This window comes from Zeus faber (genome assembly GCF_960531495.2).
Source record: "Zeus faber genome assembly, chromosome: 10".
Classification (NCBI taxonomy): domain Eukaryota; kingdom Metazoa; phylum Chordata; class Actinopteri; order Zeiformes; family Zeidae; genus Zeus; species Zeus faber.
This window is the reverse complement of record NC_137199.1, coordinates 30,676,884-30,692,136: the sequence shown is the minus strand read 5'-3', so window position 1 is coordinate 30,692,136 and position 15,253 is coordinate 30,676,884.

The window sequence follows — 15,253 nt, the reverse complement described above, 5'->3', positions numbered from 1 at the left end:
TTCATATGCTGAACGGAGGATTTTGATAATCAGCCATAATGTGGTAACGACCCAAGGTTGGCTTGCCAAATCTACCATGGATAGTTACGACACTGTCAAGCTAGTTTCCAACCTTGTTTTAAGAAAAACATGTTTTATGTGTGATTGTGTAACAGTGACTTCTGATTGGTCGCTGTTACCATGGAAATGTTCACCGCGAACGTACCCTGTTGTGAGTGAGTTACTGCCACCACTGAACTAAAACACTACACAGAAATTACAACACCATTATAAACAATATGAACACTATAATAATAAAACAAATGTTAAATTCAAGAAGAAGCGCGCTAAACTATTGTTAGGAAGTCATTGAAAAGGTTTCACGCGCAATGGATTATGGGATGAGTAGTTCCCTCAGTCTTAAAACAGTTATGTACATAGTCTTATTTTTGCCCCTAATCCAATGTTCCATGGTCACGATTCACCTGGTAGTTGGTTGTCTTGACTCCACGACGCTCACCGTGGAGCTCTACTTGAGCCACGGCTCCAGCGTCCCAGAGACGCAAACAGAAAGATTGTTTTCTCCAAATGCACTCAACTTTTATGTCTATTCAGCTTCATTAAATCAGGGAGGTCTCATCGAGGTCAAGATCGAAGAAGTGAGAATAAACACCATGAAAACAATCACGAGTGCTGTTTAAATTACAGCAACAAGAACTCTGACCTTTAACTTCAAGGCTGTAATAACTCTTGGGAATGCCTCCAGTATTGCTTCTCAAACAAACTGAGATCAGTGTGGAACAAATAAAGACCATCGTTTACGTCTCCTTTCTTTTGGCTGTTTTGGGAGAAACTGAATTGAATAATCTGAAATTAACTCTCCAATACTAAATAATATACAAATCATAAGCTCACCAATCTCATGTTTTAGACTTTTTTGATAAACCTCGGTTTAGGCCCGGTGTAGTGTAGACACAGATCGTCGCTGGACTGAATATGGGAAGTGATTGCATGTTCTGTGCCAGTATTATTTGTTTCCATATTTATTTCGAGGGTTTTCCGCTGTAATGAGTTGTTTTGTTTGTGAGTAATCCCCTTTAAGAAAGTAATTGTAAAGATGCAGGATGACGGCAGTGTTTTACTGAACAATGCATGTTGTTTTTTTGGGGAATTACTGTTCCAACCATGGGAATATAATTGAGTCATTAAAGAAGTTAAACCCAAACATTAGTGTGATCTCCGCTGTTTACCACATGCCTCCCAGGAGACTGAAATGACACGCTGTTGAGAAGGAGTCGAGTTTGGGATTTTGGTTTGTTTTGCTCTTAATTCCCCAAGGGCATTTTCAGGAGAAATAACTGAATAACCATTTGGTCACCTGAGCAATAGAAGAAATACAGCAGCAGAAATACTTTCCTCAGAAGGTTCACCATGCCCAAAACCAGGATCAAAACTTCCTGAGCTGAATTTTAACATTTAACATTTGAATAAAAAGTTGTTGTTTTTTTCTCCCACCTATTTCAGCCGGCACAGTGATGTGATTAAGAATAAACTTTTTCTCTAAAACTGTTGTTTTTGGGATTTCTGTAACTCTGTTGTAACACTGTCACATACCATAGGATGGATAGTCCATGGCATAGTAGTCCAAGGCCTGGTCGTCCTTAGCATAGTAGTCCAAGGGCAGGTCGTCCTTAGCATTGTTGTCCAAGGCCTGGTAGTTCCTAGGCTGGTAATCCATGACCTGGTCGTCCAGGGCCTGGTCATCCCAAGCATAGTAGTTCAAGGCCTGGTAGTCCATAGCCTGGTAGTCCATCATCACAAATGCCAAACTTGCACCTTTTCTCAGCTGATGCATTTGTATTTTGTAGGTGTAATCTACAGTATGAAGAACAGTCCTCTGACACTGGGGTGATCTCAGGTAATATCTGTGTATGTGTAAGTGCAAGCAGATGCCTGGATATGTAACAAGCTGCAGACTGACTGTCTCTTTGTACAAATATCCGCACAATCGTGAATGGATTCTGTCCCTTAAACACAGCAATCTCTTTTGGAAAAAGTCAATGACAATAACATGTGTTGAGCCGCAGACAACAGCCAACACGGCGTCAGCGTTACGACCGTGAAAGCTGCCAAAACGACTTGACAAATGGATCAAATTATCAGGGAGGAGATTTAATAAATTTGCTCAATATTGTATTGATGTTTTGTCAGCTGTGTGATATAGGTTGGTAATCCATTGTCGCAGGGTTTATCCGGCGGGACGCGTGTCGACGACGGCGATTGGAAAAAACATAAAATGAGGGTCTATTGATTTTCTCCCCTCAGAATGTCAAGGTCATTGAAATGACTGTAATTGGAGATCTTTAATGGGACCAATGAAATGTGGTAGATCGGCCGGAACGGGACACACCAGCGTAAGACCACCTCATTGTCACCTCCAATATGTCCATCATTATTTCATGATCTGATGCTTATACAACCAGATAGCTATATTGTATGGCTAGCAATACGGTGGCACAGTGCATTGCACTGCTGCCTCACAGAAAGAAGGTCCTGGGTTCGATTCCCGCCTGGGGCGCTGTTGGCACCTAGCTCCGGCGGGTTATCTCCCAATTAGGGGCCTTCTGTGTGGAGTTTGCATGTGCTCACGTGGGGTTTCCTCCATCTAACATCAGTAAAGACCAAAAACATGCACAACATCATGGTCTGACCAGCGATGGACATATGGAACCAGGTCCCTGGGCGTCATTGAATGCTGCCTACTGCTCCTGGCTGCCCCCCCTGGAGGAAGGAAAAACCAGGAGGGGTCAAATGCAGAGGCCACATTTCACTGGCCAACATCCGAAGCATGTGTGTGTGCTGTAGTGGTGTGTCATGTGATCAGTAAAAGATTTGTCTAAAACTAGGGACCAAAACCTAAGCTTCTCTAAATAGTCTAGAAGTTAAGTTCTGTGGAATGACATTTGACAAATACATTGATTAAAAGGAAAATAAATGAATAGTTTGAAAGCATAGTATAGATAATCACAGACAAATTACATTTCATGGTCAAATTTTGCTCAATAACATTCACTTTGGTTGCAAAATAAAGCTGCAGAGTACTTCAAACCATCGGCCGGAGTGAGTCACAGCAGGTTGCAGTTTGCTCATCGTCTCTTCCATCTTATCTCCCTCCGTAGTCCGGAGTATCCACTTCTACCAAGATTTGCTCCAAAAGGAAGTGATATCTGGTGCTCCTCCAGAGGAGGCAGACAGAGGAGTCTATCCTACCTCTACTCCACCTCTACTCCACCGCCACTCTACCCCAACCCTTCCTCTACTCCACCGCCACTCTACCCCTACCCTACTCCGGATGGAAGTGTTAAGGGAAAACAATCATTTTGGTCAGTATCTAATAATGTTATATTGTGAATTGATTGTTATATTTGAAAATTAGACTTTATACATTACTAGATACATTATTAGATACATTACTACATTTTATCCATAATTTGAAATTTATCCCATTTTTCTTCATCAGTGTGACTGTGCAACGTTGATAAACCCTGTAAAGCCTAAATATGGAAATAAATTCACCTGTCCCTATGGAAAAAATTTACTATAACATTCAAAGGTAATATATGAGTAATGTCTTGCCTACACGCTATATGAATCAAATAGGTGTGGGGAAATATTGAGTAAAGAAGATACCACTCTTCCCCAGTGCTGATATAGTATGCTACCATTGTCGATGTTAAGGGGTGAATGAGTACAGTGGCTCTGTGGAATGTGTAGAGTTAACATGTTCCATGTGTGGATACACAAGCTCAGGACCAGAAGGAGTACAAGGATACAGTGGATAGATTTCTATATAAGGGGTGACATGTGGATGATAGATCTGTAGAATGGAGCTTATAAGCCAGCCTCGGGAGAGGCTCCGGAGTTCTTTGCAAACCAACTCAGGCTTTAATGTTACTTGTTCACAAGTGATAATAAAAGTCTTTATCTTTCAAACTTCGGCTTCCTCGATCTCTCTCTTATTTTGTTAAAGTGTGAGACTAAAGTTTATCCACCACATCCCTGAACAACGCAACAAGCATCCCCCAAAACATTAGAACCTGTTTCTGTTTCCTAATGCAACAAGTTGCTGTTTGGGCAAACAAACAAAGCCCCCAAAAACCCCAAGATCAGATAAATTTATATTTTAACTGATAAGATGGAGATACAGTTTTAAATACTGCAAGCAGAAATGTTTTTTTCTTTTCATTCAATTCTGGTTGAAACTCAACATTTAACAGATACAGAAAACACATTTAGAACTTATTTCTAGTGAATGATTAAATACATTATATTTCTATCAGTATTTTTTCAATGTGTGATGTGTCAGGTGCACATAGCAGCTTAACCCAGATAAGCAGAACAACACACACATAACAAGATCAACATCCAATATGATGAATGTATTCAACAATAACTAAATATCTACACATTCTACACATTGTTATAGTCACAGAAACACACACTCACACTTATACACATATACACACACATACTATACACACTTATACACATATAAATACAGTCTCACACAGGTATACATATACACACACCTAAGACATTTCACAGCATATATGTATGAACTTGTGTATATGTATGCGACACACACACACACACACACACACACACACACGCTACTTACTTGGATATTGACAAATCCAATAAAACAAAAATGAAATTGAAGGAAAGTTTGCAGCTTGTTTATGGAGCTACAAGCACATTAACTGTCCAACAGCCTTGTGAGGATAAACAACAGGACCCACAGATGATTTTTTTAGTATAGCTGAAAGTGATGTAATTATGGAATGTAAAGTAATGTAATTTTCTAACGTGGGCCTTACAGGGTTAATGAGACTTGTTGAAGACGTGACATAAGCCAAACAGTGCAGCATGAAAGTCAGAGAAAGGTTGAATCAAAACCTCCAACACGGAAGGTACTTGTACTTTACTTATGCAGAAGCTGATTGCTGACGCGTCGGGGGACGTGGAGTGGCTGCGGCCAAAGCATCGCTCCAAAACTGGTCGACAAATAGAAGCAAAAATTCTGTCCCAAACCCTTTCACAGGTGTTAATGGGATTTTTATGAATCAAAATTAAGTTGAAGGACCTGCATCAGAAAAACAAAACAAAAAATGATAAAGGATGTAATGGAGGATATTTGGCGATTGGGATCCAGTGTGTGTGTGTGTGTGTGTGTGTGTGTTCTCAAAGTGCGTTAGTGTTCAAATCCAAACAATTACTGTTGATTATATAATTGTTGTTTGCAGCAAACTGACTCAGACCTCATTCTGACAGGAGCTGATATCTCAACACCAACGTGAGGACGTGTCCTCTACTCTGATTTTTACAGGTGCCATCCTCTTCCTCTTCTGCTGCATCCAATTCTTCTTCTTCTTCTTCTTCTTCTCCCACTGTGTTCCTTCGCCATAAATTCCCTCCCCCTCTCCCTTCATGGCTCCGAGCAGAGTCGTTCCTCTGGTCGGCGGCAGATTGCTTCGCCCAGGCCCCGTTTTACAGTTTCCATCAGCGGCGACGGCGAGAAGAGACATTATGCTCCTCTGAGACGCATTACATCACGCGCCGCTGAACGGAGAGAGACGGAACGTTTCTATACCGTGGAGCTCCAAAGGACACTTGGAGAGGAGGTGTGTGTGTGTGTGTGTGTGTGTGTGTGTGTGTGTGTGTGTGTGTGTGTGTGTGTGTGTGTGTGTGTGCGTGTGCCCAATCCCTTTGCATCTTGTCGCGTGTTGGAATAGAATCCAGAAGTGGAGGAACTACTTTCCCCTCAGTGTAATCACTTGGAGTGTACTGGACGTGGCAGCTTGTGTTCGTAGATTTTCTTTGTCCGTTAGAAAGCTCACACACTGGGTCATAATAATAATAATAATAATAATAATAATAATAATAATAATAATAATAATAATAATAAATAAACTGATACGATTCAATTTCAGAATCAATTCGAAATTTGTAACATGGATACTTAGTTTTGTAGTTTCTGTATAATGAACGTTCTCTATGTTTGTAATGCAGGTCAGATGGTGGAACTGAAAGGTTGGTCTCAATTCCCATTGTGTGTCTAACGTCAGTACATGGATATTGAGTGTCGTTTTACAGGGCGTAGCTGGGGTGTCGTTTCACAGGGCGTAGCTGGGGTGTCGTTTCACAGGGCGTAGCTGGGGTGTCGTTTCACAGGGTCTTTAAAAACCCTGAACCTCCACCCTGATGGCACCGAGTGTCTCCCGGCGAGGATTTAATGGACGTGTTACCAGATCCACTCAGCCTAGAAGGTCCTCCTCCCCCGATGCTTCCTCCTCAGGAGCCTCCGTCCGATCCTCCAGATGTTGTGGAGAGAGCCGCAGCCAGGAGCCGGAGGCGGGCGCTGACTCGGAGCCGGCATCAACCCGCCGAGGACGGACCGATTCAAGTTGGTTTTTTTTGCCGGGGGGAATCGCCGACTGACATTTGGCTCCAAAAGTCGGCGTGTTCTCTCGGAAGGTTCCAGGAGTTGGTTCGGATCCACCCCGGTCGGCTCCGGCGGCGGGACGAGGCGCGGGGGCGGCGGGGGCGGGGACGACGAGCGTTTTGTTATTTTCGACCCGCCGTCGGATCCGGGGGAATCCCGACCTTTAAATTATTCTTCTGCACACACCATATTGCTGTGTAGGAGCTAAATGTACTTAATGAACATTTCGCCTTTGTTTACTCCGATAAACCACAAGACATCTGTGTTCAACATATTGCTGAATGACTGCAGAACCATTACTGCCACTTGAGCTGCAAGTGCTGATTTAACACTAATGATACAGAGGGAAAGAAATAAACAATTGAGCAGCGGCTTTCTGAGCATCTTAAAACTGAGAGGCACCTTCTGTTTTCTGAGTCTTGGAGCTGAGCGGTGCCACTGTTTTCACTGGAGCATCCTTCAAGCTGACACCACGGAACGGTCACATCGCTCCATCCATCTCAGTAATTAACCTTTACGCTGAGTAAATGTTGTGCAATTCGCCGCTACTCAATGTTTTCTCGTGTATAATGTCAACAGGAAGTAACAACAGTCACGCAGCAAGCGGACATTCTGACCCGTTCGCACTTGGATCTTTAATTGCTAATGTGTCTGGTTTCCTGGACAAATAATAAAAAATGGCTTCCGTGTGTATTTTCTCTGCTTGCGTGACAAATAGGTGCATTTATTGCATGTACATGTTAGTTTTTCGGCATAAAATTGCAAATTATGCTCTTACAGTTTTCACACCAAAAGCCCAAGCACTTTAATTTAATACTCGAGAGGTGAGACAACTTCATTCTTCGAATTCCACTATCTGAACCGATGAAGCCGCTCAGACCTGCTGAGCCCCGGGTGGTGGACCGCCCTCTGAACACCACCTTCTGGTGGACCAGCCTCTCAACTCCACCCACAGAAGGAGGCTGGTTTGTTTGAGGAACAGGAAGGTTCTGGCACCAAAGTCAAGACCAAAGAGAAGGTTGTTCACGAGAATATATGCAAGTTCAATGCTAAATCCTCCCCTTTCCATTTCCAACAGTTATAGAGTTTGGGACTCATTCCATTACATTACATTGAGCAGACGCTTTTATCCAAAGCGACTTACAATTATTCAAACTGACGGACGCAGCCATCAGGAGCAATTAGGGGTTAAGTGTCTTGCTCAAGGACACTACAGCATGCTAGCAGGAGGAGCCTGGGATCCAACCAGCAACCTTTACATCACTAGACCACCAGCTCTACCGCCACGTGTGACTGACACGTGTCTTGTGATTAATGTTAATTAACTGGATGTTGGATTTGGCCAATGTCCGCATTCCTCTCAACCCTTCTGCTGCAGTTTCTCTGCAGCGTCACAAGACAGGACCAAGAGCTCGTGTCGGTCGTTGGTTTGCGACGCTGGCGGCCGCTTTGGTGACGACACAGGTCTGAACTGCCTGAGGAAATTGGATAAAAGAGCAGCTATGAAATATGAATCAAAAGCAGCAGCGAGCGCAGGGTTCTTATTTTATAAAACCTGCCGGATGTTTTTCGGGCGACTGTTGCAACGTTCCCAAGCGGTGTGACGACACCGTAGCTCCCGGCCAAAGACACGAGAAGCCAAGTGGACACAGCTCGGCGGCGGAGGCGCCGGCGGCGGCGGCGTTGCGGGGAGGACGTCCGTCGGGCTGCACCCGGGACGAACACGCCCTCCCTCCGGCGACCCGGCCGCACCCTTTGTCCTCCTCTCGAGAGCTTCCCTTCTCAGGGGAACGGCGTCCAAAAACGCCACCTCCCAAGTTACTATGCGGACCGTTCAACCAGATGCTCTGCGGAGCGGTGGGTGGTGCCCGGAAGCGGGCAGGAGGGGCTGTGACGTAGCGCCCCCCCCCGGCCGGCACCGCGGGGATAAACGGACGACCTAACGGCAGAGAGCGGAATCGCACGCGATCATAAAGCTCCCGGATCTACAGTGGCAGCAGTTCCCTCGTCTCCATCTTCATCCACCCATGGCGTGTTGGATGGAAGCTTCACCTTGAAGTGACGTATGGGAGGAATAATGTGCAGCCAGCCGGTCATTATCGCAACATAACCCCCTCCAGAGGCGCGTCGCATCCCTGGGAACGGGGTGGTCTGCAAAGCCTGAAGGCGGTGAAGTAAGTTCAACTTTCACACTTTTCTGGATATTTGTGTATCGCTGCCACGCCCGTCTGAGGCCTTGGACATCTAATCTTTCACTGCGAGGCGCGAGAATTATCAATCAGGAACACAAAGCCCAACCTCCAGCAAGCTGACACTACAGAGAGAGAGGGAGAGCCAGAAAGAGGAGAGAGGGGGGGGGAGAGGGGGAGAGGGAGGGAGGGAGAGCGAGAGAGAGAGAGAGAGATAGAGATAGAGAGGGAGGGACGGAGTGGGAGAGACAGAAAGAGGAGAGAGAGAGAGAGAGAGACTAGAAAGTGGCAGATGCAAAGAGAGAGAGGGGGATGGAGCGAGAAAGAATGTGAGGGAAGAGACAGATGCACAGAGAGGGAGGAAGAGGGAGGGATGGGGGGACCAGCGAGAGCGAGCGAGAGATGGATTTCTCTCCTCGCTCTGCAGTCTGGCTCTGCACCAGGCTCCATCTTGTAAATAAAGCAGCGATCTGGACGCTCATGGCGACATTCTTCCACTGCCATACTTCCCGTCACGAGACTCTTACCGTTGATTATGATTCTAATCAGAAATATTAAAGTGCAAATCCATCAGATCGTCCGTGTGGGGACGCTTAGTCTCCAACTAAACCCGGAATTCCAACCCAAACTACAAGGGGGTTATTTTAGTTTTTCAAACGCCCCTGTCTGCCGTTCACATCTTGAGCATCCCTGATCTTTGCATTCTTGCCGTGGGAAGGCGGACCCTGCCACCAACAAGGGAAGCAGCACACAGAGTCGTGCATGCACGACGCAAACACACGTCGTGCATGTTTCTTGTGGAGTGACAGCGAAATAAAGCATGAAATCGGGGATTCTTTTTACAAAATAATCCCACGTATTACCACTTTCTATCTCGTTCTATATTTTTACATTATTGGCTAGTTCCAGAAGTTCAGTACCGAAATAGCAACGTTAGCTCAATGCATGGCTGCAGATGGGATCAGCTAGCCTAGCTCCTGCAAAATGAGGGAAATACACCTTCCAGCGTCTCAAAAGCTTAGTTATTTAAGCAAAACATCCTGCATAACAAGTAAAAACCTACAAATTTTGGATTTTGGTTGTTACAAACGCAGCCCCGGAACTGTTCAGAACTGTTTTTGCCGATCCATCCGATGGGTGCGGTGGGTGCTCCCTCAAAAACGGAAGTACCCTTTCAACAAAGTGACTCCAGAAAGAACTGAATGTTGCCGTTGCCCGGATGCAGAATGCGATTCCCGCTGCCGCAACGTTCTAAGAGAAATGCAAACAAACATAAAAAACGCTTTGGAAACTGGTTGGATGGATGGTTTCAGCGTCGTTTGGAAAATTTATCTAACTGCAAACGGCAGCGGGGAGGCACCTCGCGCCGCTTATCTACAACATCTAACATGACCGGCAGCCCCTAAAAACGTCTTTGAGGGCAATAGCAACACGCCTCGTAAAGCACACAGCGACGTCAGGGCGTTTTGGGACGACACAAGCGAGTTATCTGCCGGAGTTATGGCCGCATCCTAAACACCAGCTCATACATCTCGTGCGTGCACATAATGACGCGATCGCGTGCCGACATTTATGAGATGCAGCCGCGCACCTGACATGCAACCTGCTTTGTTTGGACTGCAGCCTCTGAATCTGGGAGGAAAATGAATAAAATAGGTGGGGTTTTTTTGGAAGGGGGGGTGGTGTTTTGTTTTTTTCCTCAAGGTGGTCCCAGGTGGCGGTGAGTCATGTTGAGTGAAGAGCCGCGATGGCGGCCGTGAGTCAGCGCGTCTGAACAAACTGCAGAACCACGAAGGATAGAGGGAGAAGGAGCGTTTCACAGGAACATGGCTGGCGGTGCGGTGGTGTGTGATGTGTAGTTATCGTTGAAAATGTTAATGTTTTATTTATAGTCAGAAAGGGCCACGTGAGTGACCACTTAGAGCAGTCGGGATGCTCCGCCCCCTCTGCAGTGATCGAACCAATCAAACCACCACATCCGTGATCATTAAACCAATCAAACCACTGATTAGAGAGAGCCCCGCCCCCTTGCCAGTGATATTCAACCAATATAAGGGGAGCTCCACCCCTTATCAGCAATCGTTACACTAAGGAAAGTATTGCTGATTAAGGGGAGGAGCTAACCCTTATCAATCAAAGCATCAAACTAGTGATAAGTATGAGCTCTGCTCCTCATGGACGATCATTAAAACGATCAAACCACCGATAACTTAGTGCTCCCCCCTCATCAGTGATCATTAAACCAACATAAGGGAAGCTCCGCCCCCTCAATCAATCAATCAATCAATAAAAAATGATGAGGATCAGTGAATATTAACAGCATCTAATGTTAGTGGTACCTTAAATAACGTTGCATTACAAGTTGCTCTGAGTCGTCTGCTGTGGAGACGACCGTGAGAGTCATTCCAGTCATTTCAAAACGCTGCTTGTTTTTTTTCCCCCCGTAACTTTCTGTGCAGCTCAGCCGCAGTTTTCCAAAACCTGAAGGCCAACACGAGCACGGCTTCGATTTTCTGCGGATATCAACAGGAGCAAACAGACCTTGGCCTCCCGCCCCGCAGCGTGGAAACGAGCCTGCCGAAAATATAACATAACAAAACATAACATTACATAAAATAACATAAACTAACAAAACAAAATATAAAGTAACACAATGACATAAAACAACACAATCTCAGATAATTGATTGTGGGGTGTTCTGTTGTGGGGTTCTAATCTACAGCCGCCTGGAGCCGGAAGGAAGCAGCGTTCAGCTATTCCGCGCAAGAACGGGATCGGAGGGTATTCAAAAGAAAACACGTTTTAATTAGGAATATTTTATCAAAGCAACGTTTCTGTAAAGGAGATGAAAACAATGTCAGCAGCATGTAAACATGTAAACATACACGCCGGCTGGAGGTTGAAATGCAGAAGAAAAACGACATCTTCGTCTACAAAGGGATGAAAGTGTATTTTATTACTTTATTCCTACATTTGGGGGTTTTAATTAACCATCTCATGGTATATTTATTGTTTATTATTTCAGTAAATACCCACAGGTTCAGTCATTTCACACAACTTTCCTGGCAAATTGAACAACTTTCACTTGTAATTTTGGAAATGCATCATGATATGTCATCAGTCATAAGGGGCCGTGCAGGTGCATCGCCCCTTTGTTCTGATCCTGCGTCGTGAATGTTTCTCCCTCTGGTCCTTTGCCTCCCGATCCTAATAGCCGTCTCTGGTGGAGCCGCTGGGATGAGCGGCATGTTCCCTTCGCCCCGCTGCATTGTGCTCCTGATTCCTCGGCGGGCGCATTTATGATGTAGATTAATAAGATCAGCTGGTTCTGCGCCATAAATACAGGATCGCAGAAGGCCACTTGTGGTGAAACGTCTTGTTGAGCTCCTTACGACGCAGACAGCTGGAGGGAAAGATAAACCCAAATGAACATGTCTGAAGCAAGAACAATAACTTTTTACCGATATCTAATGTTGGTAACCATGAACCACCGCAAGGAAAGAGCAAATACAACTGTCAACTGTGGCCAAGACCCCCAAACTTAACAGATACGGTTCTGGATTTTACTTTTAAACAGGATCATTTCGTTTCAACAAGGTTATACAGTACATCACATCGTAGTTCTAGACTCAAGAGGTAAACATGTTAAATAAGGATCTACAGCAGGGGTTTTCAACGTGGGGTCCGGGGACCCCCAGGGGGTCCTTCAAGCATTTCTCCTCGGTGAAATGATGAATAGTTAAGACTTGACATTGTTATTTTATTTGCAAGACGTCAGCAGTGTTGGAGAACCTCCTGAAATGAGAACCTGAAATGAGCGTTTGGATCCTAGTTTCACTGTTTTCTCTAACGAGAGCAGAGACTGAATTCTACAAAACAATAATTGTCATGGCCTCCAGGTTGACGTTGACAAAAGAGGAAATGGATGATCTGGACTAAGAGCAGAACCAAGAGCAGACAGAAGGAGTTGCCTTTTCCTTCGATCAGGACTTCCAAGTCTAGTAAATCGAATGAATCTTAAATTAAGCAACATCCCAAGGCGGGGCATTTGTTTACGTCTCGGGCCCATCTCCGCCGCGCACGAGGCTGGCTCGCAGTGGGAAATCCCAACAAGAAGTGATTTCCTTCCACAGAGACACTGTGAGGCAAGACTTCCGGTGGACGACAGGAAGTCGACGGGCACCTTCCAGTAATTGCACAACACAGAGCCGCCTTGAAATCCAACCTGGTCTGATGAGGTGGTCAAAGCAAGATGCAAGATCAATATTATGAGTCTCAGAAAATCTAAAATCAACGGACTTAATCACGTCATCAACTTCTTCCGTTGTAACAACAACGGACGTATCGTCGGTCTCCTCCGGTGGTTCTTGAAAATATTCAGTTTCATCGTCACATTAAGTTTGAAATCCGCTGTTTGAAATGTTCTCCAAGACAAGAGTAACATCACATTCAGCGTCGCTGTCGTTCTCCGCGTCGCTGTGGGAGAACTGACTCTCATCACGGAAAATGAAGTCCAGTACGCGCTGCTAACACTGACTTGCATCTATCGTACTGGTCAGATTAAGGTCCCAAATATGATTCAGAGCTTCCTCCACCTGCTTCACGTTATCCGTAACTATACGGAGAAGAACATTTTAAGACAAGTGAGACCGAAACAGCTCCGTGCTGTGCTTTAACCGTCTGTGTACAGAAGTGACGTGGGTGCGTGACGCGTTTCTTCTTCTACGCCGCTTCAAAACAGTGGCTCCGTTTGTGTAAAAGTAGTATGATTTAAAGGTTTAAAGGTTCTATCAAAACGGGGGTGGTAGCTCAGGAGGTAGAGCTGGTGGTCTAGTGATCTAAAGGTTGCTGGTTAGATCCCAGGCTCCTCCTGCTAGCATGCTGTAGTGTCCTTGAGCAAGACACTTAACCCCTCATTGCTCCTGATGGCTGCGTCCGTCGGTGATTGAACAATTGTAAGTCGCTTTGGATAAAAGCGTTTGATAAATGACTAAATGTAAATGTAAATGTAAATGTAAATGTAATGCGGTGTTCAGCATGTCGGTAAGTGAACTGCGTTTCCCCATGTAATCTAACGGGAATATTTAACTCCAGGGTTTAACATTTTTCAACTATTTATAAATCAAACTCGGTTTTGAAAATACATTGAGAGATAAAAAAAAAAAGACAAAGGAACACGAATCTGGAAAAATATAATTTTTCCCCTGGAGAAAGGTTATTTTCAACTTATTTGTCTGCTCCTGGCCATTTTAGAAATGCGTCAGATGGCGGCTTTTCCTGCGGTGGGTCACATTTATTCATTCACTACCATGTTTAAAGGAGGACGGTATCATGCGTGCCTCATATTGCACTTTCATTTAGCAATTGAGTTTTGAATAGTTGATGAATTTTAAGATTTTGTTTAAACATTGGACATCACTTTAACGTAGTCATTTAAGACCATGGGCAAAAGCTCTTTGCTTAAGGTGTTTTACAGAATAAATGGAATGCAAAGTTATTCGTCTCCCTTTCTTTTGCCGAGTCGAAAAGCGATCCGATCCGTGACTCAAAACCGTGATACGATCCAAAACCGGGAGTTCTGTGATGCGTTGTAACCCGAGCAACAATACAATGTGAGCTCGTTGCTATGATGTCTGAAGACGATGCTTCCCCCTTCTTTATATTCAAGCAGAAAAGAAACTTTAACCAAGCCTTTGTGTTTCAAACTGCAGTTAAAACGGTGCCAAGCTGCCTTTGGCGCCGGGGACGAAACGATCTCCAGCGATGGCGGGAACTTGGAAGTCCTTCGCTCTGGGCAGACGCTGAAGTCTGGTGCGACAGGATGCACGGCAAGCCTTTGCACCAGGTTGTTCGGTCTGCAGTGTTTTTGAATCCGGAGAAGTGGTGAGTGACAAGGCTTCTCCAAATGGCAGCGCTCCCCTTTTGTAGCAGAGAAACAATGCATCTGTTACTGCGAGTGCATCTGCCGAACTCTGCTCCTTATTACTATATATTTAGTTGCTCTTATTTCATATTCAACAGGAGAAATGTAAACACTCTGACTTTTGTTCTGCCCCCACTCCATTCTGTGTGTTTTTGGCTTCCAAAGACACTCACACACACACGACCCACATCAACACAGATCAACTTTTAGAACCTGAGTAGAAAGACATTTTTTCAAGGTCTGTGGTGAACGAGTCCAATCCTGATGGAGGAAGAGCTGTGGTTATTCGTCCAGACCTCCACCCTTCTCCAACTAAATGCTGCAGAGAAGGTGATGGAGGAGGGAGGACAGTAACCGGAGGGCTCCCGTAGCAGAGACTTACTGCACGGCTGGTGTCAATTTCACATTGTTCTGTTCACCATATTTTAACCACCTTTCATTTTAAAAAGCACATTTCTTTATCATCACTTATAGATAACTGTGTGAATCGAACTCAACAAATCATTATCCGTTACATAAGTGTTTGCGAATTTTTTTTAATTAATGTTTTGTAGAAATTGAGTCAAGTTAAAAAAATGCAAGCTTAAGTCCAGCTTCGTACTGAAAACGACAAACAAACTTCAAGTCCATTCATTGCTATAGAGTTGAATTGTGCAGTAA